A 26,312-nucleotide genomic window follows, 5' to 3' on the forward strand; every position below is an offset into this window, starting at 1 on the left:
AGGATCTGAGGGGAGTGGGTGACTCTCAGTTGCATTGGTGATGTTAGTCTAGGACTCCAGTGGACAGAAACTTTTCAGCACTGGTCACTTCCATTTGACCCTGCTTCTGAGCTTTCGTTTCTGCCATTGCCATACCACTCAACTCAGGGAACCTAGCCTTCTCATTTACCAATCTGTTTCACTCTGTAACCTCATCTCCCATTGTTAACAAGGGCCACTCAGGCTGACCTGCTCAATTAGGGTCCAGAAGAGAGCCTTGATGGATGGTGGGCAGGGCGAGCTGTCCAGGCACTGAGACAGAGAAAGACAAGAGGGGAGCTATCATTTACCGATACTATTTGCTGGGCATCACTCTGGGTGGTTGACACACATTAACTACATGCATTTGCTGTCAGAAGAAGGAAGGGTCAAAATGGCCCAGCCTTAAGGGGTGGGAGGCCAACTTGTTTTCCTTGCAATAGTTGAGGCGGTACTGTCTAGGGGGGCGATTACTCCGGGTGAAGTAAGGAGCCTATGGTCAAACAAGCTATATGACTTTAAACAAGCCACTTCCCCTTGCTGGGCTTTAGTTTACTCCTCTGCAAAATGGCCACATAATCTTTGCTCAGCTTATCACACATAATTGTTGTGAGGACACAGTGATATAGGCTGGAGTGCCTGGAAAGTATATAATCTTGCATAATATCGTGTGAGGCAATATAGAGCCAGAGTAGAGCTGGCAGTGATTCCAAATCTCAGCCCAGCACCTTGCCACCTGTGTGATTTGGACAAGTCACACAACCTCCAAGTGCTTTAGTCTCCACACCTATAACTGAGGATATGGATAGTACCTGTTCATAGGGGCTTTGTAAGGGAAAATGAGATAATACATGGAAAAAATTTCAGCATAATTCCGGCACATGGTAAGTGCTATATGCATACTATTTATTATTACAGGTATTAGATGCTATGAGTATTCTGTTCCTGCCTTTCCCACATGCACTCTCTCAGTGTTAATAACCCTTAATATAGCAGAACTTGGCTAATGCTGCAATTCCATGTACACTGTATATAGCTCTTGGCATGTGGCATGCTAGGGCATATCACATGCCCTGCCTTAGAACACACATATGCCCCAGTACCTGGCCATATAAGGGGGTGGAAGCTCAATGCACCCCAGGGGATGACAGACAGGCCTCTTTAAAACTGACAGCTTCTGAGGAGAATGTCTGCAGGATTCAGTTACATAAATTCAGGATGCTTTTTAACTTTCAGAAACATGTTTGCTGCATTGAGATACACCTGTGCACAGAGGAAGATCCAGCATCACTTCATATTGCTACACCATTTAGTGAGCACTGGCTTTGTGCCTCTTGTGAGATACAAAGAGGACTAAGGCCTAGTGCTTGACCTCAGAGAGCTGATCATTTAGTGGGAGAGAGAAGACACATCCTCAAACTCAACATTTTATTAGATAAGACAGTGTTAATTAGGAGGCTAAATGAGAACATACAGATATCCTTTATAATCTGAAACTATGAGTGGTAACAGTTGACAGTTTTTTGAACAGGCCTTAAGAACTGCATAGTGCTATAGGTGCTGGGGCAGTGGGGGGTCATTTCTTGCTAGGACGTCAGGGAAGGCACTGAAGCATGAGGCTTTTAGCAGGCAGAACTAGGGCAGAGGGTGCCAGCAAAGCCCTGGAGATGAGAACACAGAGTATGAAGGTACAGTGAGTAGCTTGTGTTGGCTTTCACAGAGGATACACATGGGGACTTGCTGAGGGTTAACAAGGCTGGAAGGTTTGGTTGGAGCTGGGCTTACATGCCAGTCTTGAAAGTTGGGTTCACGTAGTAGGCGGTGGTGAGCCAAGAAGAATTTTGGAGCAGAGGAACTGCATCATCACAAGTGCCCTTTTGGAAAGCACTCTGACAGCAGGGCACGGGAAATGCCATCTCCTGTGGCCACCTCAAGGACTTCTGTCTTGTAATGGTAATCTTTCTCTTCAACAGCATTTCTCCACAGATAGGCAGTGGTGCCCTGTTACTTTCAAAAGGCAAACAAATGGAAATGTCCTTTGACTCCATATTCCTTTCCCATAGGATGCTGGTGGAACCGATGGGTTAGATCACGTGACTATACCAAACTTGTCCCGCTTGCCTAACTCCATAAATGCCTTTTCTTTAGCTTGAGAGGCCATACTGGGATGTACATGAATCAATCCACCTTAAAGCCCTGTGCTCATGCCACGGGAGGTTCTCCCTTGCTCTCCCGGACCCTCGGTTTCCGCATCTATGATAAGAGAAAGAGGCTGTTATAAATTATGAAATACACAGCTGTGAAAATGCAAAAAAGAAAAGACAGGGAAAAATGTTAGTTTATCTTTTAAATAAACTGAAAGACATGATCTATCTTAAGACCTAATTACCAATGCAGTGATAAACAATAACCACAGTATGACTAAGTTTCTGTGTTCACATAAAATCCAAAAATGTACAAGTGAATGAATATTTAGGTATGCGCCATTAAATGTGGTCCTACTTGAAATTCTTAACATTTGCTACCTGTATGTCGTCATATTCTAAGAGGCATCGTCTCCTAGTTAGTACAAGGGACTGTATTTCCATGGCCCCGTAATGAAAGTCCAAGTGGTGCTCAGCCCAGCCACTTTAGCTGCTCAGCTCCCGCTGACTTTTTCTAAACAAATATTGGTCTCGGGTACTGATACATTTACCATGTGTTAGTAATATTACACACAGAGGACAAAGGACCTCACAAGAACAAATGAGTAGCCATGAGGGATATCTCAGAAAACACTCTATTTTATATTACTAGATATATGCATAATTTATTAACATTCTAGGTAGGCAAAACTGAATTTTTAAATTAAGATTTTCTTAATTTAGTAGGAGATTTTTTACAAAAATAATAAAGTTGTCAGGAACTGGTAAATGCCAGGAATTGCTGGGTAATAGTCAAAGCATGCCTGGGTTTCCTACTCTCTGCTGGGTCCAGGTGCATTTAGGGGCCTTCCTGTTTTTTGTCAGACTTTTCTTTTTGGTCCTAACTTTCAGTGTCTTGGGCCTCATCATCAAAGTTTTCATGTTGATATTTAGTCGTTTCTTTAGTGGAGAATAATACAGACTTTGAGATCAGACATTCACAGGAAAGGAATATCCCAATTCATAATGACGAGTGACATCCACTACTCTACCTTCAGGACAAGCAGGAGGAGAGGAGTAACTAAGATCAGCCGAGCTGGACACCTTCCTCCTGGCTGACACAGCACTTCCAGGGCCCGCACCTTTCTGCTGCTTGCCCGTTTCACAGTGACCTTACTTGTGTCTTTCCACTGAACCAGCCACCACCGTGCGCTACTGATTATTTCTCGAGAAGAAGGGATCAGGACCACTGGGGTGGGCTGCCTTCTGTACGTTGTGGTTAAAACTTCCTTGAGAAAATCTTTTGCCTCATTGACGAATTCTGTGGTGAAGCTCATCAGTGCCTCAAGCTCCCTGAATATTTAATGCGCACCAAGTGCCCCCGTATCAGTACGTAGTATTCTGGGATCAACTTCCCATGAATCTCGTCATTTCAAAGGGCTTGAACCAGAAACGAGGCCCAGCGTGCGCTCGTTTTCTTTCCCTTGTATCTCCCCCGAGGCTGCCTCCCGCCCGCCTCCCCCACCCGTCCGGGGGCTGAGGAAGCGCGCGGAGAACGCTCAGCTCCTCTCACAGGCTGGTTGGTGGAAGGCAGCGCTTTTCTTCTCAAAGCTGCAAACGCCCGAGCGGCCTTGGGCTTCTCCGCGGGCATATGCAGCCTTTGCTTGCTGAGGGCCCCGACCCAGGCTTCACCCCCGGGCCGGCGCCGCCACCCCCGGCCTGCCGAGAGGCCGCCTCCACGCCGGCCTCCCCCGGCACCCGCCCAGGGCCCACGGTCCGCCCGCGCCCAGCGCCTTCCCCACCCTCTGGGCCCCGCCCCGGCCGAGGACTCACCAGCTCCCGCCCCCTCGGTCTCCTCCGCCGGCTCCGCGGGCGGCTCCAAGGTGGCCATCCCCCTCAGCCTCCTCCTCATTCTCAGACTCCTCCGCCAGCTGCAAGGCCTCAATGTACTGTTCTACCATCTGAGTCACCAGGGCCGGCGGGGGCTCATCAAGGCCTTGCTGAGTGTGAGGCCACTGCCCCACCAGCAGGCTGCCAAAGTGGTGCCGCAGGAGCATGTCGTGGTACATGAGTGCCACGATCGAGTGGACCAGGTCCAGCAGCACAAAGAAGTAGCACACCCCGCGGAACAGGGATTCATCCACAGGCTGCAGGTCTCCCTGCAGGGAGCCCTGGCCCTCCTCAGCCTGCCAGATGTCTGAGCCGTCCTGCCCGCTCCCGCTCACCACCTCCTCCCCAAGGCCTTCCACAACCCCCGCCACTATAGCGGACGCCGATGCATCATCCCCCGCCACATCGGGGACTCCTGCCGTGTCACCTCCCGCCACTCCGGCACCGCCCACCGCATCATCCCCGTGCGGCTCAGAGTCACCGACCCCTGGGTCGCCAGCTCCAACTACCTCAGCCCACACCCCGGCCGCACCCACGGGGCTCTCCTGGCCACCCAGGGCCTTGTCTCCATCGCCTGTGGCAGACATGGCCCCAGGCAGTACCTCAACCGCTGTTGACTGCTCTGTGGCAACAACCACAAAGATGGCGGTTGGCCCCTGAGATGGCTGCCGCTGAGGGGAGGCCCTGGGCACTGGGGCCTGACTTGAGGCAGGTGGGGTGTCAGAGGAGCCGGAGGCTGAGGGGACAAGACACAATCTGTGGTGGTGCCTCAGGAGACCCCACCACGCGAAAGGCAGAGAGGGCCGACGTCAGGACTGGCCTCCCAAGCCTGCGCCTCTGACGACGACTGTGCAGGAGGCGCGAAAGATGCCACTGGAAAGCCGAAAGGAGGCGGGGCCGGAAGAGTCTCCTGAGGGCCACCCCCCCTCTTCCTGAGCTCATTTGCTGAGAAGTAATGACTGACATGCCGTGCATCCAATGAATGACCTTTAGGTTCTAGGATTCCTCACGATCGCCTCCCTGTTCCTTGACACTGCAGGGTTTGGGGCTCCATTTAGGTCCACACAACTCCTGTTCTTTCAGTTGTAGGATTGTCCGAAAAACTATAGTGCTCCGATATACTGACGACCTGGGTTGGGGAGACTTCTGTAAAGGGCAGAGAGTAAGCATTTTGCATTTGGCGGAGTTCAGAGGTAAAACTGGGACCATTATGTAGGTACTTACCTAACGAGAGAGGAAAATTACCACAAATCTTTTACCATTGCAACTAAAAATATAATACTTGCATACAACTCTTTATAGTATAGGTGTATTAATAAGAAGAATGGAATTCTTTTGGGAGAATAACATTTTACTTAATTGGGATTCAAAGTTAGTATTCTCTATCATCGAAATTGGTTGCATATGTTCATCTTTTGATCTATAGTGATGGTTTATGGAGTTCATCTTTACAAATGCCTCTTCACGCAGAGAGTGGCAAATACCGATATCAATCTATGAGCTAGATACTTCTAAATATTGTTAGCAGTCCACACGCATATGATTTTAATTGAGCATATTCATATCTTAGAAGGCATTTGTAGAATTCTACTAGATTCTTGTCTTGATATTTGCCTTTTAGCATGTTCTATTGCAGATGAATCACTTCCAATTGAAGTGTATGTGGAAGCTCCTCATCTGCACAAATAAGTGGGTTTGAAATACGGAAATGTCCTTTGTACTGGCATGGAAGTCTGAAGAAAGCTGCTGGATCTAAAGTCTGAGCTTGTATTCACTTTCACTGCAAATTTGTGTGGGCATAGGGATCTCACTTCTGATTTTAACTTTTGTCAGCACGGGAAACATATAGAGTAGCCTGCATTACTTTGATTCAAACACTGTCAGTTGTCATTGAAATGACTTTACCACAGTGTAAGTTTTGTAATAAGCATTGCTTGCCTTGTGATTTCAGGTTGAATTCATTAAGAGATATTATCAAGCGTACAACAAAAGCTAATCTCCAAAGTCATTCAGTGTTCAATAGTAAGACTTGAGGGAGATTTTCTCAGTCAAAAGTAATTCAATCTCCACCTCGAGCCGAAAAATCATACACACACACCACACAGGCCACACAAACACACACACACACACACACACACCCCTTGACCGCTGTGGAGCCATAGAATTGCTGTGTGGTACAGCAAATCAGGATATCCAGCTTTTATTTCTGACAAAATGTCACAGAACTCGGGGGTTAAGTTCATGCGAGTGAATGAAGTTCCCCATGGGCACTATTGGTTCAATAACACATGAGGGAGTCAAACACTGTCTGCAGTGTGACTGCCAATAAATAATATAATGAATAATCATAAGAGTTAAATACCTTACTTATCTTCACAAGTTTTGTGTACTTGTTCACTAACCCTTGTTCTGCTGCATGCATATTTTTATCACCATCAGTTGTAACACATCTTAGCAGATTGCACTTCAGGTTACAGCAGTTACTGTTTTTTTCAACTTCTTTAAAAGTGTTCTCCCCAGACTAGTTCCATGCAGACTGTTCATAGATACCGATTCTTGAGCCACGTCAAACTCAGCAGTTACCAACCTCTGAGTCCTGGTCTGCTCAGTCCTGTTACTGCCAATTACTAGGGCAACAAGTATGAAATTTCTGAGATGCTTGGTTAGTGCAAGTCTTACCAGGACAATCTCAGGCAGGTCTCGGGACTCAGAGTTCTCCCAAGGTACGTAAAAATACTAATTGGCTATCTGACTACATCTCTCAAATCTCTTGAGGGAAGTCCATAGCTCTGCTACTTGGCATCCCGTGGGTGAGCTCGTTAGGAAGATGCCAATGCAAAACTGTGCCTATGAAATGTTGGCGATTATTTTGACTAGCCATTTCTGAGCTGAGTCACTAGTGGCTGATACACACATGAGAGACAGGGGAACCAATGCAGGGTCTGATGCTAAAACAGTGCCTTAGTCCACGCAATGAAAGGTGATCTGTCGTTTGGAGTGCACACTGCCTCTAAGTGCCGTACTTCTCACTCCATGTTAATAATAAACCACTACAGACTAGAGTCAAATCTCTGTGACACTCAATATGGATTGGACACAGAGCAGTTCAAGGAGCTCAGACAAACCATCGTCGAAATACTTCATAATAAATGTCCACTTTTGAAAAGCACAGGCATATGTAGGCCTTTGTAGTGGCTTCTGCAACTTCTCTCTGTGATCTTTTACTATCTTCAAGTCTAGTTAGCAAGGATATGTATTTTATTCATAAGTAAGCATTTTATTCATGAATTCACTACTTCCAATTCATCAGGAAGTTTCCCTACCTCTTATGATCAGAGATGAGAAGCCTGGAAATAGTTCTATGGACCTGTTAGGAAAAATCTAGTCCAATGCACTCTGCCCTTCCTAAAACTCATACAGAAAGAGAAACATAATGTAGAGAAAAAACAGCAGTGACTCCTCAAGTAAGCAACAAGCTAGCAATATTCATAACATCTGTTTACTCGAGAAGCTGCAGGACATACCCTGTAGATACAAGTCATTCATCATTGTTCACCAGGCATCTACTGATCGCCCACTACAGGAGTTGTGCTGGTTCCCCTCACAGATTTCTAAGACCCATGGCTTGTCTTAGTTCATGGTCTAGAGCAAAGACAGGCACTTGGGCAATGATGCCACGGGTGTCAAGCACTAAACAGGGATGAGCACAAAGTGTTATGGGTGCACGGGAAAGAGAATGATTGGCTGGGGGTCAGGGAGAGGAGGGAAGTGGGTTGGTGCCTGGAAGTGTGATCAACAGGTGGCATTTCACATGGATTTTGAAGGTATTTATTTCAGCAATGAAGGATGACAGGGACAGGGAAAAGAGGAGTGTAACTTCAGGCAAAGGAAGCAGCATGAACAGTGAAAGGGATATGTGTGTGTGTGTGTGTGTGTGTGTGTGTGTGTGTGTGTTCGTGTGTGTGTGTGTGTGTGTGTCTGTGTGTGTGTGCACCTTTCCAAAGAATGAAATGGCTCCAGCATGTGCAGAGCAGCAGATGGGCCTGGAAAGCTGATTGAGGCCATAATAACTACTGAGAATAATTGTTACTACTAGGAGTTAGTACTAAGAAGGCCTTCCTCCTCCTATATGAACACATCTTACTCTGCGCCAGCATTCCCCTCCGCACTCACTTAGCACAGTGGCCTCCCATCCTCTTTACCTCCTGCCCAAACTGATCACCGTTATTCATTAAATCATGTGTTCACACATGTACCAAATTTCTTCAGCACCTTCTGGTGTACCCATGCTGCATCCCACTGGAATCGTCATTTGTACCTGTTCTTATCTGACACATGAAACCCAAAGGTGGCAGAATGGTCTCTGGTCCCCATCCCAGTGCCTCCCTGACCATCACTCGTGTGCATCTCTGAAGGAGATGGCTAAGACCCCTGGACGCCAGGCCCTCCCAGCTGCACCCAGTGCCTGTGCTCTGATAGACTTGCCAAGACTCTATTAATGCTCAGTCATATCCTCTCCAGTTGCCCCCTGCACTTATCAGCAGAGCTGAAACACAGCATGATGACTGCTATCAATCATGAAGTCTCTGGTAAAGAAGTATGTGCTTAGGGCCTTTTGTTTGTGCAGGGATGCAGGATTGGGCTCTGGACTTGCATGGGGAAAGCAGTCATGCCAATGAAACACTATGCCTGTGAAGTGATAGGAATGAAGAGGACCCTGGGGGAGGTTTTGCAGTGGAAGCAAGCTTTATCCTTAGGTGGCTGGAGTTGGCTCCAAGTCCCTGGATGGGAGAATTCACTGGCACCAGCAAAGAAAGGAGAGAGGAAAAAGCTGAGCCAGGTGTGCCTTCGGGAAATACCAGAAGCAAAACTGAGGGAGTGTCTCCTCCCAGCTCCAACACTGAGGCCCTCTTCATGGCAAGTCTGTGGCCCAGAAGTCCTTGAGACAATCTTCAGGACCTCAGTTGTTTGCCTGAGCCTTCCCAGGGGATGCAAAGCCATCCAGGGATCACACGGCCTATCTCTGGTGTGCAGTTGGTTCCCAGCCTCCATCTCCAGCCATCCACCCGTGACATCTGAACTCCAAGCTGGGAAGTTGGTACAAGCAAGGATGTCAGATTTCCTTAGGAAAAGGTGCTCTTTTCTCACCACCCGCCCCACTCTGTCAGTCAACCAAAGTGGCCAAGTCCTTTCTCTTTGTAGACCTGTCATCAGGGTCAGGGTGGGATAGAGGGAAGGACCCAAGGCCACAACAACCAGAAGAGGTTTGGTTTACTGTTTGGCATGCAGGGGGGTCCTCCCCAAAGACCAGCCCAGAGCTTTTCTTTATAGCCGGACCTCACCACCTGCTTACTCACCGCCTCCAGGAAGCTTTCCTTCCTGTATCTTCTCCCCCTCCGCATGCGCCCCCCAAAGGCTTTCCTGAAATACAGTGATATGTGTGACATTGTTCAGGTCCCCTACAAAAGCACAGGCCTTTGATGGGGAGTGCCCAGACCTCCCTCAAGTTTGTACCACCCATGGTGTCTTTGCACAGGTAGGCGCTTGTGAACGGAATCACGACGGCTTTGGCGTCACTGTCATGATCAGTGGTGTTTCTCTTCTGCCTGCCTAGGGCTTGACTGGCTGCAAGGGGCCTTCTCGACCCTCTTCCTCTCTCTCTTTGGGTGCTCTCCATGACCTCCTGTGAGGTTTCTGCTCTCATGGCCAGGTGGGATGCTGGGTACAAGGAGGGCCTGCACCCGCCAGGTGAGACACTGCCCCGCCCCCACCCTCCACAGAGAGTGACTTGATCTGCCACTGGCCTCCTACTCCACCGTGTCACAGTCAGTCTGGGCTGTGGGTGCTCACTGAACAGAAGCACCCACACAGGAGAGCCATCTCCCTACAGGAGCCAAAAGCCCCAGGGTAAAGGGTACAGGGTGCTCAAGCTCAGCACCTCCTGTGGGTTGTGGCAGCCACAGGTGGGGCAGGGGACCATCAGGAGTGCTGACCTCTGGAGACTTGGCCTGGCCTCCGTGTCTGCAGCGGGTCACTGCACAGGCCTGTGACCTGGAGCCCAGCCCCTGGCAGTGGGGTGGAGTCAGGGCTCCACCCTACCTGCTGAGCAGACACTGCAGCCCTGCCGGGCCCTGGTCCTGGGTGAGCTGGCACCACCAAAGGCCCCTTTCCATTCGTAGGCTGGCCTAGCTTGTGGGGTTTAGGCATTTTCCTCTCGGCCCAGTAGTCCTCCCTAATCCAAAGCTTGGTTATTATTCTTGCTGACGTGAACATCCTCATGGACCACCTATGCCACCCCCTGGACTTTCTCTTCTGTGATTTCCTCGTCTACTCTTTTCTACATCAGGGACATGATTCTACACTAGCCCTCTCCATCCCCATACACTGCACCATTTTGAAAACTTACACTCTGGTGCTACAGTTCTTTAGTCCCATCAGATTACTTGTCCAATCCATTGACCCCACCACTTTCTCACTCTTCATCTTCCCACTGTTTTCTCCATTTGCCTCCTTACCCAGTTTAGAGTTCATCCACTGTCATTATAACCACGCTGTGGTAGGCAGTAGAGTAGCCACTCCTTCCCCAAAGGATGTCCACATTCGAAATCCTGGAACCCCATGAATGTATTAAGTTACAAGGAAAAGGAGAATTAGGGTTGCAGATGGAATTAGGATTGCTAATCAGCTGACCTCAGGTAGGGAGATTATCCTGGTTTATCCAGATGAGCCCCGTGCAATCATGGAGGTCCTTGAAAGGCGAAGAAGGAGTTGGGAGAGGGAACCAGAGAGATGGTAACATGGTAACATGAAAAAGACTTGTTCCAATGTTGCTGGTTCTGAAGATGGAGACTGGGTCTATGGACCAATGAATGCAGGAAGCCTCTAGAAACTAGAGAAGACGAGGAAATTGATTCTCTCCCCCAAGTGTCACTAAGGAAGGCAGAGCTTCTGACATCTTGAGTTCAGCCCTGTCAGACCTTGGACATATGGCCTCCAGAACTGTGAGATAATGAATTTGTGCTGTTTGTAAGCCACTAAGTTTGTGGTAATTTGTTACAGCAGCAAAAGGAAACCAATACACACCCCCTTGTTGAAGTCACTCCACTCCCTTCTTCCTCTCCACCATCTATCATATCCACTAGGCAAAGCCCCAACCAGTGTTTGAACCACACAGTGTTCCTTTTCCTTGTCCATAACTGAAGAAGCCGGAAATACTGAAAATGGTCTGACTGAGTTCCCAACAAATCTGTGATCACAAGCACGCTCAAGACTGCCTGGCAACCTCATTACTCTTCGTCTCCACCTCACATCTTTAACAGCTTCTGTTCAACACCCAATTCTTGGCTTCCTCACTTCCTATAATCTGCCATCTACCCTACCTCAGCCACTCACTGCCAGCACTGTGTCCGGGGTGCCAAACCCTTCTCAATGAAAATCTATATCACTTCCAAAAGTCCCAATTTCAAGCATTCCACACTCTGACCACCACCTCTTGTTTTTTTATTAAGTTCTCATTGATACACACTTTTACAAAGGTTTCACAAGAAAAACTATGTGGTACTACATTCCTGCATACTATCGAGTCCTCCACCTCCATACCCCATTGCAGTTATAGCCCATCAGTGTAGTAGGATGCCACAGAGTCACTACTTGTCTTCTATGTGCTACACTGTCTTCCCCATGATCTCCCACACACCATGTGTACTCATCATAATACCCCTCAATAACACTCTCCTTCCCTCCCTCTCTTCCCACCCTCCCCTTTTGGTAACCACTAGTCCCTTCTTAGAGTCTGTGAGTCTGCTGCTGTTTTGTTACTTGAGTTTTGCTTCGTTGTTATACTCCACAAATGAGGGAAATCATTTGGTACTTGTCTTTCTCCACCCGGCTTATGTCACTGAGCATAATCCCCTCTAGCACCATCCATGTTGTTGCAAATGGTAGGATTTGTTTCTTTATTATGGCTGAATAGTATTGCATTGTGTATATGTACCACCTCTTCTTTATCCATTCATCTACTGATGGACACTTAGGTTGCTTCCATATCTTGGATAATATAAATACTGCAGCAATAAACATAGAGGTGCATATGACTTTCATTTTTTAAAAATTTTGGTGTCATTAATCTACAGTTACATGAGTGACATTATGGTTACTAGACTACCCCCATCATCAAGGCCCCACCACATACCCCATTACAGTCACTGTCCATCAGCGTAGTAAGATGCTGTAAAATCACTACTTGTCTTCTCTGTGCTATACTGCCTTCCTCATGCCCCCCCCACTATATTATGTATGCTAATCGTAATGCCCTTTACCCACCCACCCCCCTTATCCCTCCCTTACCACCCATCCTCCCTAGTCCCTTTACCTTTGGTAACTGTTAGTCCATTCTTGGGTTCTGTCAGTCTGCTGCTGTTTTGTTCCTTCAGTGTTTTTCTTGTTCTTCTACTTCACATATGAGATAAATCATTTGATACTTGTCTTTCTCCGCCTGGCTTATTTCACTGAGCATAATACCCTCTAGCTCCATCCATGTTGTTGCAAATGGTAGGATTTGTTTTCTTCTTCTGGCTGAATAATATTCCCTTGTGTATATGTACCACATCTTCTTTATCCATTCGTCTACTGATGGACATTTAGGTTGCTTCCATTTCTTGGCTATTGTAAACAGTGCTGTGATAAACATACGGGTGCATATGTCTTTTTCAAACTGGGATCCTGCATTCTTAGGGTAAATTCCTAGAAGTGGAATTCCTGTTGTCAAATGGTATTTCTATTTTGAGTTTTTTGAGGAACCTCCAAACTGCTTTCCACAATGGTTAAACTAATTTACATTCCCAACAGCAGTGTAGGAGGGTTCCCCTTTCTCCACATCCTTGCCAACATTTGTTGTTGTTTGTCTTTTGGATGGTGGCTATCCTTACTTGTGTGAGGTGATATCTCATTGTGGTTTTAATTTGCATTTCTCTGATGATTAGTGATGTGGAGCATCATTCATGTGCCTGTTGGCCATCTGAATTTCTTCTTTGGAGAAGTGTCTGTTCACATCCTCTGCCCCTTTTTTAGTTGGATTATTTGCTTTTTGTTTGTTGAGATGTGTGAGATCTTTATATATTTTGCATGTCAATTCTTTATCGGATATGTCATTTATGAATATATTCTCCCATACTGTAGGATGTCTTTTTGTTCTATTGATGATGTCCTTTGCTGTGCAGAAGCTTTTCAGCTTCATATAGTCCCACTTGTTCATTTTTGCTTTTGTTTCCCTTGCCCCGGGGGATATGTTCATGAAGAATTTGCTCATGTTTATGTCCAAGAGGTTCTTGCCTATGTTTTTTTCTAAGATCATGACTTACATTCAGGTCTTTGATCCATTTTGAGTTTACTTTTGTGTATGGGGTTGGGCAATGATCCAGTTTCATTTTCTGACATGTAGGTGTCCAGTTTTGCGAACACCAGCTGTTGAAGAGGCTGTCATTTCCCCATTGTATATCCATGGCTCCTTTATCGTATATTAATTGACCACCTATGTTTTTAATTAATGTCTGGACTCTCTATTCTGTTCCTCTGGTCTGTGGGTCTGTTCTTGTGCCAGTACCAAATTGTCTTGATTACTGTGGCTTTGTAGTTCAGCTTGAAGTTGGGAAGCGAGATTCCCCCTGCTTTATTCTTCCTTCTCAGGACTGCTTTGGCTCTTTGGGGTCTTTTGTGGTTCCATATGAATTTTAGAACTATTTGTTCCAGTTTGTTGAAGAATGCTGTTGGTATTTTGATAGAGATTGCATTAAATCTGTAGATTGCTTGAGGCAGGATGGCCATTTTGACAATGTTAATTCTTCCTAGCCAACAACATGGGATGAATTTCCATTTCTTACTCTCCTCTTTAATTTCTCTTAGGAGTGTCTTGTAATTTTCAGGGTATAGGTCTTTCACTTCCTTGGTTAGGTTTATTCCTGGGTATTTTATTCTTTTTGCTGCAATTGTGAATGGAATTGTTTTCCTGATTTCTCTTTCTGCTAGCTCATCATTAGTGTAAAGGAAAGCAACAGATTTCTGTGTGTTAATTTTGTATCCTGCATCTTTGCTGAATTCAGATATTTCTAGTAGTTTTGGAGTGGAGTCTTTAGGGTTTTTTATGTACAATATCATGTCATCTGCAAATAGTGACATTCTGACTTGTTCTTTACCAATCTGGATGCTTTGTATTTCTTTGATTTGTCTGACTGCCATGGCTAGGACCTCCAGTACTATGTTGAATAGAAATGGGAGAGTGGGCATACTTGTCTTGTTCCCAATCTTAAAGGAAAAGCTTTCAGCTTCTCGCTGTTAGGTATAATGTTAGCTGTGGGTTTATCATATATGGCCTTTATTATGTTGAAGTACTTGCCCTCTCTACCCATTTTTTGAGAGTTTTTATCATGAATGGATGTTGAATTTTGTCAAATGCTTTTTCAGCATCTATAGAGATGATCCTGTGGTTTTTCTCTTTCTTTTCGTTGATGTGGTGCATGAAGTTGATGGATTTTTGAATGTTGTAACATCCTTGCATCTGTTGAATAAATCCTACTTGATCATGATGGGTGATCTTTTTGGTGTATTTTTGAATTTGGTTTGCTAATGTTTTGTTGAGTATTTTTGCTTCTATGTTCATCAGGGATATTGGTCTGTAATTTTCTTTCTTTGGGTGTCTCTGCCTGGTTTTGGTATTAGAGTGATGCTGGCCTCATAGAATGAGTTGGAAAGTATTCCCTCTTCTACTCTTTGGAAAACTTTAAGGAGGATGAGTATTAGGTCTTCACTAAATGTTTGATAAAATTCAGCAGTGAATCAAAATAGAAATACCATTTGACCCAGGAACTCCACTTCTAGGAATTTACCCTAAGAATGCAGCACTCCAGTTTGAAAAAGACAGATGCACCCCTATGTTTATCTCTGCACTATTTACAATAGCCAAGATATGGAAGCAACCTAAATGTCCATCAGTAGATGAATGGATAAAGAAGATGTGGTACATATACACAATGGAATATTACTCAGCCATAAGAAAAAAACAGATCCTACCATTCACAACAACATGGATGGAGCTAGAGGGTATTATGCTCAGTGAAATAAGCCAGGCGGAGAAAGACAAGTACCAAATGATTTCACTCATATGTGGAGTATAAGAACAAAGGAAAACTGAAGGAACAAAACAGTAGCAGAATCACAGAACCCAAGAATGGACTAATAGTTACCAAAGGGAAAGGGACTGGGGAGGATGGGTGGGAAGGGAGGGATAAGGGCGGGGAAAAAGAAAGAGGGCATTATGATTAGCATGTATAGTGCGTGGGGGGCACGGGGAGGGCTGTGCAATACAGAGAAGACAAGTAGTGATTTTACAGTATCTTACTACACAGATGGACAGTGACTGTGAAGGGGTATGGGGGGGCACTTGGTGAAGGGGGAACCTGGTAAACATAATGTTCTTTCTGTAATTGTAGATTAATGATACAAAAAAAAATTCAGCGGTGAAGCCATCTGGTCCATGAATTTTGTTCTTAGGTAGGTTTTTGATTACCAGTTCGATTTTGTTGCTGGTAATTGGTCTGTTCAGATTTTCTGTTTCTTTCTGGGTCAGCCTTGGAAGGTTGTATTTTTCTAGAAAGTTGTCCATTTCTTCTAGGTTATCCAGTTTTTTAGTGTATACTTTTTCATAGTATTCTCTAAAAATTTTCTGTACTTCTGTGGTGTCTGTAGTGATTTTTCCTTTCTGATTTCTGATTCTGTTTATGTGAGTAGACTCTTTCTTTTCTTCTTCATAACTCTGGCTAGGGGTTTATCTATTTTGTTTATTTTCTTGAAGAACCACCTTTGCTTTCATTGATTCTTTCTATTTTATTCTTCTCAATTTTATTTATTTATGCTCTCATCTTTAGTATGTGCCTCCTTCTACTGACTTTGGGCCTCATTTGTTCTTCTTATTCTGTTTCATTAATTGTGATTTCAGACTGCTCCTATGGGATTGTTCTTCTTTCCTGAGGTAGGCCTGTATTGCTATATACTTCCCTCTTAGCACTGCCTTCGCTGCATCCCACAGATTTTGTGGTGTTGAGTTATTGCTGTCATTAGTCTCCATATATTGCTTGATCTCTGTTTTTTATTTGGTCCTTGATCTATTGGTCATTTAGGAGCATGTTGTGAAGCTTCCACATGTTTGTTGGATTTTTCATTTTATTTGTGCAATTTATTTCTACTTTCATACCTTTGTGCTCTGAGAAACTGGTTGGTACAATTTCAATCTTTTTGAATTTTGATTACCATCTTTAATCTCCTTGATTTTAAGATTTAAAAAAATATCCAAAGATTTTTGGTGGTTTCAACAACTATAAGAAACCAAAGCATACTGCATGCTATTCTGTCACGCTTTGAAAGAGGCAGGTGGACTGGGTGACTTAAAACTGTATTTTGTAGATAAGGAAACTTCATAAACTTACTTGCCCAGAGCCACACAATGAACTAGTGCTGGAGCCTGAAGGAGAACCCAGACCCACCACACATGCCTTGCACTCTACTGGGTCACCATCACATTGCCCAAATGATGGAGAGTGTTATTCCCCAGTGCACTACCCCTACTCTTGCCAAATACTGGGAGGGTGACCCCTGGTGCTCCTGCCTTTCCTTCTACCTCCCCTCAGTGGTTACTAACAGCAACATTCCCCAAGGGCAAGACGTGCTTTTTTCATCTGGTCTTTGACCACCTTGCTTTGTGTAGGAACCCCTAGAGAAAGGATTGACAGTGGTATCAAGATTCCATTCCCTTCTGTTCCCTCCCCTTCCCTCCCTTTCCCTTCCCTTCCCTTCCATCCCGTCCCATCCCCTCCCCCCGGTCACACCCTAAACGTTGTCTTAGAAATAGGGAGATGGGTGTGGCAGTGGGGCCCCCATCATTGGCAAACACAAGGGTGCCTCTTTGGCTTCTGAGGTGGCCTGCGTACTGCTGCTGCTGAACAGGCCTCCTGTCCTTTCCACCCGCCCATCTCACCCTGTGGCAGCAGACCCTCAGGTGCAGCTTTGGAGAACCTGCATACCAGAATTATGGAGTGCTTTTACACGTGAGCGTTCCTTTCTCCATCTGTGCCGGCATCTGTGACTACCAGAAGTTGATCTTGGAATGTGTCTAAGCAGGTAAGTGGAACAAAAATTCCAAGAAACCTGCCATTTTGGCATTGCCCACCTTAACTGGATTATTGAGATTGTGTCTTTTTGGGGGGCTGGCATAGGGGACTCAGAAATACTGAGAGGTGGAAGATTCAGGCTATGACATAGGACATGACAATGTACAGTGGTCTGTCTATATAGCCTTTGCAAGGGAAGTGCAGTGGACAGACACCCCAGCCACAGACCTTCATAGACCTTCCTTCCTCTCCCTTCCTCTCCTCTCCTCCCCAATGAAATTGACTTAGAGTTTAGGCACTGTTACTTCTTCTTCCCAAAGTTCCTCACCAGGTGCTACAGGTAAAATCCAGCACAGGTGTCTGGAAAGAGGCCAACAAAGACAAGCAATGGGAAAAGCGCTCAAAATATATATGAAACTACCTTGACTGTCACTTTGAAAGTGCTAAGATGGTTTGACAGCCGTGTTAATAATAAGCAGAACCTCACTGCTCTCACTTTCCAATATGTTATAGGCAAATACTTCTGGGTTGCCAGGATTAAGCTATACTTTTGTTTTCAGTAGTTATATTTTCTGACATTTTGAGCCCAGTATTTCTATTGATATTTGAGAAGAACTGTGGATAATTCAGCATACGGTTATGGGTCTCATGTTCATTTAAATAAGGTATTTCAGTAAGCTTGCTATCTCCTTTAGTGTGATGTGATTGAATTCAGTGTCTGAGGTTTTCCCAGGATAATGAGAAGGAAGATAATTGGAAAGTTGGACTCGTTAAACAGAAGTTGGATCTACTCTGTTACAGAAGACCACATGTCTTGCCAGCAGTCAAGCCTAGTCACACAACTCCTGCCACAGAGGCTGTATTGTAACGGGCAACATTTCTTTTACTCTAGGAAGTTATGGTTTCAAGATTCTATACAACTACCTCCGTGGCCCATATCAGTCCACCTCACCTGCTGTTTTCATGGGCCAGAGCTGGGCTAGGATCTGAGGGGAGTGGGTGACTCTCAGTTGCATTGGTGATGTTAGTCTAGGACTCCAGTGGACAGAAACTTTTCAGCACTGGTCACTTCCATTTGACCCTGCTTCTGAGCTTTCGTTTCTGCCATTGCCATACCACTCAACTCAGGGAACCTAGCCTTCTCATTTACCAATCTGTTTCACTCTGTAACCTCATCTCCCATTGTTAACAAGGGCCACTCAGGCTGACCTGCTCAATTAGGGTCCAGAAGAGAGCCTTGATGGATGGTGGGCAGGGCGAGCTGTCCAGGCACTGAGACAGAGAAAGACAAGAGGGGAGCTATCATTTACCGATACTATTTGCTGGGCATCACTCTGGGTGGTTGACACACATTAACTACATGCATTTGCTGTCAGAAGAAGGAAGGGTCAAAATGGCCCAGCCTTAAGGGGTGGGAGGCCAACTTGTTTTCCTTGCAATAGTTGAGGCGGTACTGTCTAGGGGGGCGATTACTCCGGGTGAAGTAAGGAGCCTATGGTCAAACAAGCTATATGACTTTAAACAAGCCACTTCCCCTTGCTGGGCTTTAGTTTACTCCTCTGCAAAATGGCCACATAATCTTTGCTCAGCTTATCACACATAATTGTTGTGAGGACACAGTGATATAGGCTGGAGTGCCTGGAAAGTATATAATCTTGCATAATATCGTGTGAGGCAATATAGAGCCAGAGTAGAGCTGGCAGTGATTCCAAATCTCAGCCCAGCACCTTGCCACCTGTGTGATTTGGACAAGTCACACAACCTCCAAGTGCTTTAGTCTCCACACCTATAACTGAGGATATGGATAGTACCTGTTCATAGGGGCTTTGTAAGGGAAAATGAGATAATACATGGAAAAAATTTCAGCATAATTCCGGCACATGGTAAGTGCTATATGCATACTATTTATTATTACAGGTATTAGATGCTATGAGTATTCTGTTCCTGCCTTTCCCACATGCACTCTCTCAGTGTTAATAACCCTTAATATAGCAGAACTTGGCTAATGCTGCAATTCCATGTACACTGTATATAGCTCTTGGCATGTGGCATGCTAGGGCATATCACATGCCCTGCCTTAGAACACACATATGCCCCAGTACCTGGCCATATAAGGGGGTGGAAGCTCAATGCACCCCAGGGGATGACAGACAGGCCTCTTTAAAACTGACAGCTTCTGAGGAGAATGTCTGCAGGATTCAGTTACATAAATTCAGGATGCTTTTTAACTTTCAGAAACATGTTTGCTGCATTGAGATACACCTGTGCACAGAGGAAGATCCAGCATCACTTCATATTGCTACACCATTTAGTGAGCACTGGCTTTGTGCCTCTTGTGAGATACAAAGAGGACTAAGGCCTAGTGCTTGACCTCAGAGAGCTGATCATTTAGTGGGAGAGAGAAGACACATCCTCAAACTCAACATTTTATTAGATAAGACAGTGTTAATTAGGAGGCTAAATGAGAACATACAGATATCCTTTATAATCTGAAACTATGAGTGGTAACAGTTGACAGTTTTTTGAACAGGCCTTAAGAACTGCATAGTGCTATAGGTGCTGGGGCAGTGGGGGGTCATTTCTTGCTAGGACGTCAGGGAAGGCACTGAAGCATGAGGCTTTTAGCAGGCAGAACTAGGGCAGAGGGTGCCAGCAAAGCCCTGGAGATGAGAACACAGAGTATGAAGGTACAGTGAGTAGCTTGTGTTGGCTTTCACAGAGGATACACATGGGGACTTGCTGAGGGTTAACAAGGCTGGAAGGTTTGGTTGGAGCTGGGCTTACATGCCAGTCTTGAAAGTTGGGTTCACGTAGTAGGCGGTGGTGAGCCAAGAAGAATTTTGGAGCAGAGGAACTGCATCATCACAAGTGCCCTTTTGGAAAGCACTCTGACAGCAGGGCACGGGAAATGCCATCTCCTGTGGCCACCTCAAGGACTTCTGTCTTGTAATGGTAATCTTTCTCTTCAACAGCATTTCTCCACAGATAGGCAGTGGTGCCCTGTTACTTTCAAAAGGCAAACAAATGGAAATGTCCTTTGACTCCATATTCCTTTCCCATAGGATGCTGGTGGAACCGATGGGTTAGATCACGTGACTATACCAAACTTGTCCCGCTTGCCTAACTCCATAAATGCCTTTTCTTTAGCTTGAGAGGCCATACTGGGATGTACATGAATCAATCCACCTTAAAGCCCTGTGCTCATGCCACGGGAGGTTCTCCCTTGCTCTCCCGGACCCTCGGTTTCCGCATCTATGATAAGAGAAAGAGGCTGTTATAAATTATGAAATACACAGCTGTGAAAATGCAAAAAAGAAAAGACAGGGAAAAATGTTAGTTTATCTTTTAAATAAACTGAAAGACATGATCTATCTTAAGACCTAATTACCAATGCAGTGATAAACAATAACCACAGTATGACTAAGTTTCTGTGTTCACATAAAATCCAAAAATGTACAAGTGAATGAATATTTAGGTATGCGCCATTAAATGTGGTCCTACTTGAAATTCTTAACATTTGCTACCTGTATGTCGTCATATTCTAAGAGGCATCGTCTCCTAGTTAGTACAAGGGACTGTATTTCCATGGCCCCGTAATGAAAGTCCAAGTGGTGCTCAGCCCAGCCACTTTAGCTGCTCAGCTCCCGCTGACTTTTTCTAAACAAATATTGGTCTCGGGTACTGATACATTTACCATGTGTTAGTAATATTACACACAGAGGACAAAGGACCTCACAAGAACAAATGAGTAGCCATGAGGGATATCTCAGAAAACACTCTATTTTATATTACTAGATATATGCATAATTTATTAACATTCTAGGTAGGCAAAACTGAATTTTTAAATTAAGATTTTCTTAATTTAGTAGGAGATTTTTTACAAAAATAATAAAGTTGTCAGGAACTGGTAAATGCCAGGAATTGCTGGGTAATAGTCAAAGCATGCCTGGGTTTCCTACTCTCTGCTGGGTCCAGGTGCATTTAGGGGCCTTCCTGTTTTTTGTCAGACTTTTCTTTTTGGTCCTAACTTTCAGTGTCTTGGGCCTCATCATCAAAGTTTTCATGTTGATATTTAGTCGTTTCTTTAGTGGAGAATAATACAGACTTTGAGATCAGACATTCACAGGAAAGGAATATCCCAATTCATAATGACGAGTGACATCCACTACTCTACCTTCAGGACAAGCAGGAGGAGAGGAGTAACTAAGATCAGCCGAGCTGGACACCTTCCTCCTGGCTGACACAGCACTTCCAGGGCCCGCACCTTTCTGCTGCTTGCCCGTTTCACAGTGACCTTACTTGTGTCTTTCCACTGAACCAGCCACCACCGTGCGCTACTGATTATTTCTCGAGAAGAAGGGATCAGGACCACTGGGGTGGGCTGCCTTCTGTACGTTGTGGTTAAAACTTCCTTGAGAAAATCTTTTGCCTCATTGACGAATTCTGTGGTGAAGCTCATCAGTGCCTCAAGCTCCCTGAATATTTAATGCGCACCAAGTGCCCCCGTATCAGTACGTAGTATTCTGGGATCAACTTCCCATGAATCTCGTCATTTCAAAGGGCTTGAACCAGAAACGAGGCCCAGCGTGCGCTCGTTCTTTCCCTTGTATCTCCCCCGAGGCTGCCTCCCGCCCGCCTCCCCCACCCGTCCGGGGGCTGAGGAAGCGCGCGGAGAACGCTCAGCTCCTCTCACAGGCTGGTTGGTGGAAGGCAGCGCTTTTCTTCTCAAAGCTGCAAACGCCCGAGCGGCCTGGGGCTTCTCCGCGGGCATATGCAGCCTTTGCTTGCTGAGGGCCCCGACCCAGGCTTCACCCCCGGGCCGGCGCCGCCACCCCCGGCCGGCCGAGAGGCCGCCTCCACGCCGGCCTCCCCCGGCACCCGCCCAGGGCCCACGGTCCGCCCGCGCCCAGCGCCTTCCCCACCCTCTGGGCCCCGCCCCGGCCGAGGACTCACCAGCTCCCGGCCCCTCGGGCTCCTCTGCCAGTTCTGCGCGCAGGTCCAAGGTGCCCAACCTTCTCCTCAGTCTCCTCCTCCTCCTCGGACTCGTTCTCCTCCTCGGTCTCCTCCTCCTCCTCCTCCTCCTCACACTCCTCATCTTCAGAATCCTCCTCCTCAGAATCCTCCTCCCCCATTTCTCATCCTCGTCCTCAGTCTCCTCCACCTCAGTCTCCTCCTCCTCAGTCTCCTCCTCCTTCTCCTCAGTCTCCTTTCCCTCAGTCTCCTCCTCCTCCTCACTCTCGTCTTCCTCCTCAGTCTCCTCCTCCTCCTCAGACTCCTCACTCTCCTCCTCCTCCTCAGACTCCTCCTTCTCCTCAGTCTCCTCCTCAGTCTCCTCCTCCTCCTCAGACTCCTCCTCCTCCTCAGTCTCCTCCTCCCCCTCAGCCTCCTCCTCATTCTCAGACTCCTCCACAGACCGCAAGGCCTCAGTGTACTGTTCTACCATCTGACGTACCAGGGCCACTGGGAGCTCATCAAGGCCTTGGAAAGTGTGAGGCCACTGCCCCACCACCAGGCGCCTAGCGTGGTTCCGCAGGAGCATGTCGTGGGACATGAGTTCCACGAGTGAGTGGACCAGCTCCAGGAGCACAAAGAAGAAGTATGCCGCGAGGAACAGGGATTCATCCACAGGCTGCAGGTCTCCCTGCAGGGAGCCCTGGCCCTCCTCAGCCTGCCAGATGTCTGAGCTGTCCTGCCCGCTCCCGCTCACCACCTCCTCCCCAAGGCCTTCCACAACCCCCGCCACTATAGCGGACGCCGATGCATCATCCCCTGCCACATCGGGGACTCCTGCCGTGTCACCTCCCGCCACTCCGGCATCATCCCCGTGCGGCTCAGAGTCACCGACCCCTGGGTCGCCAACTCCAACTACCTCAGCCCACACCCTGGCTGCACCCACAGGGCTCTCCTGGCCACCCAGGGCCTTGTCTCCATCGCCTGTGGCAGACATGGCCCCAGGCAGTACCTCAACCGCTGTTCACTGGGCTGTGGTGACAACCACAAAGATGGCGGGTGGCCCCTGAGGTGGCTGCCGCTGAGGGGAGACCCTGGGCACTGAGACCTGACTTGAGGCAGGCGGGGTGTCAGAGGAGCCGGAGGCTGTGGGGACAAGAGATTATCTGTGGTAGTGCCTCAGGAGACCCCACCACGCGAAAGGCAGAGAGGGCCGACATCAGGACTGGCCTACCAAGGCGGCGCCTCTGACGACGACGACGGCATAGTAGTCAAGAATGATGCCTCTGGAGAGCTGACGGGAGGCGGGGCCGGAAGTGTCACGCGAGGGCCACGCCCCTCTTCCTGAGCTCATTTGCTGGAACTAATGACTGACATGCCCTGCATCCAATCAATGACCTTTAGGTTCTAGGATTCCTCACAATCGCCTCCCTGTTCCTTGACACTTCAGGGTTTTGGGCTCCATTTAGGTCCACACAACTCCTATCCTTTCAGTTGTAGGATTGTCCAAAATACTATAGTGCTGTGATATACTGACAACCTGGGTTGGGGAAACTTCTGTAAAGGGCAGAGAGTAAGCATTTTGCATTTGGCGGAGTTCAGAGGTAAAACCGAGACCATTATGTAGGTACTTACCTAACGAGAGAGAAAAATTACCACAAATCTTTTACCACTGCAACTAAAAATATGATACTTGCATACAACTCTTTATAGTATAGGTGTATTAATAAGAACAATAGAATTCTTTTGGGAGAATAACATTTTGCTAAATTGGGGTTCAAAGTTAGTATCTCTATCATCAAAATGGGTTGCATATGTTCATCTTTTGATCTATACTGATAATTTATGGAGTTCATCTTTACAAATGCCTCTTCATGCAGAGAGTGGCAAATACCCATATCATTCTATGAGCTAGATACTTCTAAATATTGTTAGCAGTCCACACGCATATGATTTGAATTGAGCATACTCATATCTTAGAAGGCATTTGTAGAATTCTACTAGATTCTTGTCTTGATATTTGCCTTTTAGCATGTTCTATTGCAGATGAATCACTTCCAATTGAAGTGTATGTGGAAGCTCCTCATCTGCACAATTAAGTGGGTTTGAAATACGGAAATGTCCTTTGTACTTGCATGGAAGTCTGAAAAAAGCTGCTGGATCTAAAGTCTGAGCTCGGATTCACGTTCACTGCAAGTTTGTGTGGGCATAGGGATCTCACTTCTGATTTTAACTTTTGTCAGCACGGGAAATATATAGAGTCGCCTGCACTACTTTGATTCAAATACTGTCAGTTGTCATTGAAATTACTTTACCACAGTGTAAGTTTTGTAATAAGTATTGTTTGCCTTGTGATTTCAGGTTGAATTCATTAAGAGATATTATCAAGCCTACAACAAAAGCTAATCTCCAAAGTCATTCAGTGTTCAATAGTAAGACTTGAGGAAGATTTTCTCACTCAAAAGTAATTCAATCTCCACCTCAAGCTCAAAAATCATACACACACACCACATACACACCACACATCACACACCACACACACACACACACACACACACACACACACACACACACACACACACCTTGACCACCTTGGAGCCATAGAATTGCTGTGTGGTAGAGCAAATCAGGATATCCAGCTTTTATTTCTGACAAAAGGTCACAGAACTGTGGGGTTAAGTTCATGCGAGTGAATGAGTCACAGAACTGTGGGGTTAAGTTCATGCGAGTGAATGAAGTTCCCCATGGGCACTATTGGTTCAATAACACATGAGGGAGTCAAACACTGCCTGCAGTGTGACTGCCAATAAATAATATAATGAATAATCATAAGAGTTAAATACCTTACTTATCTTCACAAGTTTTGTGTACTTGTTCACTAACCCTTGTTCTGCTGCATGCATATTTTTATCACCATTAGTTGTAACACATGTTAGCAGATTGCACTTCAGGTTACAGCAGTTACTGTTTTTTTCAACTTCTTCAAAAGTGTTCTCCCCAGACTAGTTCCATGCAGACTGTTCATAGATACCGATTCTTGAGCCACGTCAAACTCAGCAGTTACCAACCTCTCAGTCTTGGTCTGCTCAGTCCTGTTACTGCCAATTACTAGGGCAAGAAGTATGAAATTTTTGAGAGGCTTTGTTAGTGCAAGTCTTACCGGGACAATCTCAGGCAGGTCTTGGGACTCAGAGTTCTCCCAAAGTACGTAAAAATACTAATTGGCTATCTGACTACATCTCTCAAATCTCTTGAGGGAAGTCCATAGCTCTACTACTTGGCACCCCGTGGGTGAGCTCGTTAGGAAGCTGCCAATGAAAAACCGTGCCTATGAAATGTTGGCGATTATTTTGACTAGCCATTTCTGAGCTGAGTCACTAGTGGCTGATACACACATGAGAGACAGGAGAACCTATGCAGGGTCTGATGCTAAAACAGTGCCTTAGTCCACGCAATGAAAGGTGATCTTGATCTGTCGTTTGGAGTGCACACTGCCTCTAAGTGCCGTACTTCTCACTCCATGTTAACAATAAACCACTACAGATTAGAGTCACATCTCTGTGACACTCAATATGGAGTGGACACAGAGCAGTTCAAGGAGCTCAGACAAACCATTCTCGAAACACTTCATAATAAATGTCCACTTTTGAAAAGCACAGGCATATGTGGGCCTTTGTAATGGCTTCTGCAACTTCTCTCTGTGATCTTTTACTATCTTCAAGTCTAGTTGACAAGGATATGTATTTTATTCGTAAGTAAGCATTTTACTCATGAATTCACTACTTCCAATTCATCAGGAAGTTTCCCTACCTCTTACGATCAGAGATGAGAAGCCTAAAAATAGTTCTATGGACCTGTTAGGAAAAATCTAGTCCAATGCACTCTGCCCTTCCTAAAACTCATACAGAAAGAGAAACATAATGTAGAGAAAAACAGCAGTGACTCCTCAAGTAAGCAACAAGCTAGCAATATTCATAACATCTGTTTACTCGAGAAGCTGCAGGACATACCCTATAGATACAAGTCATTCATCATTCACCAGGCATCTACTGATCGCCCACTACAGGAGTTGTGCTGGTTCCCACTCACAGATTTCTTAGACCCATGGCTTGTCCTAGTTCATGGTCTAGAGCAAAGACGGGCACTTGGGCAATGATGCCACAGGTGTCAAGCA

The 26,312-nt window shown here is 46.0% G+C and overlaps 1 protein-coding gene and 2 long non-coding RNA genes across 4 annotated transcripts in view; 1 reads left to right on the plus strand and 2 right to left on the minus strand.

Annotated features, from left to right (window-relative positions):
* The window catches only part of PAK3 (p21 (RAC1) activated kinase 3), a 313,135-nt gene that overhangs the window by 118,557 nt on the left and 168,266 nt on the right, over nt 1-26,312 (plus strand). The window lies entirely within an intron of this gene.
* On the minus strand, nt 1,433-4,062 carry LOC130682044 (uncharacterized). Its single transcript, XR_008995361.1, has 2 exons — nt 3,975-4,062; nt 1,433-2,271 (listed from the first exon to the last, which is right to left on the minus strand). It is a non-coding gene; the product is annotated as an uncharacterized LOC130682044 (long non-coding RNA).
* LOC118928211 (uncharacterized) lies at nt 19,602-22,316 on the minus strand. The gene is made up of 2 exons (XR_008995360.1): nt 22,142-22,316; nt 19,602-20,440 (listed from the first exon to the last, which is right to left on the minus strand). It is a non-coding gene; the product is annotated as an uncharacterized LOC118928211 (long non-coding RNA).

This window comes from Manis pentadactyla, chromosome X, assembly GCF_030020395.1.
Source record: "Manis pentadactyla isolate mManPen7 chromosome X, mManPen7.hap1, whole genome shotgun sequence".
In the NCBI taxonomy this organism is placed as follows: domain Eukaryota; kingdom Metazoa; phylum Chordata; class Mammalia; order Pholidota; family Manidae; genus Manis; species Manis pentadactyla.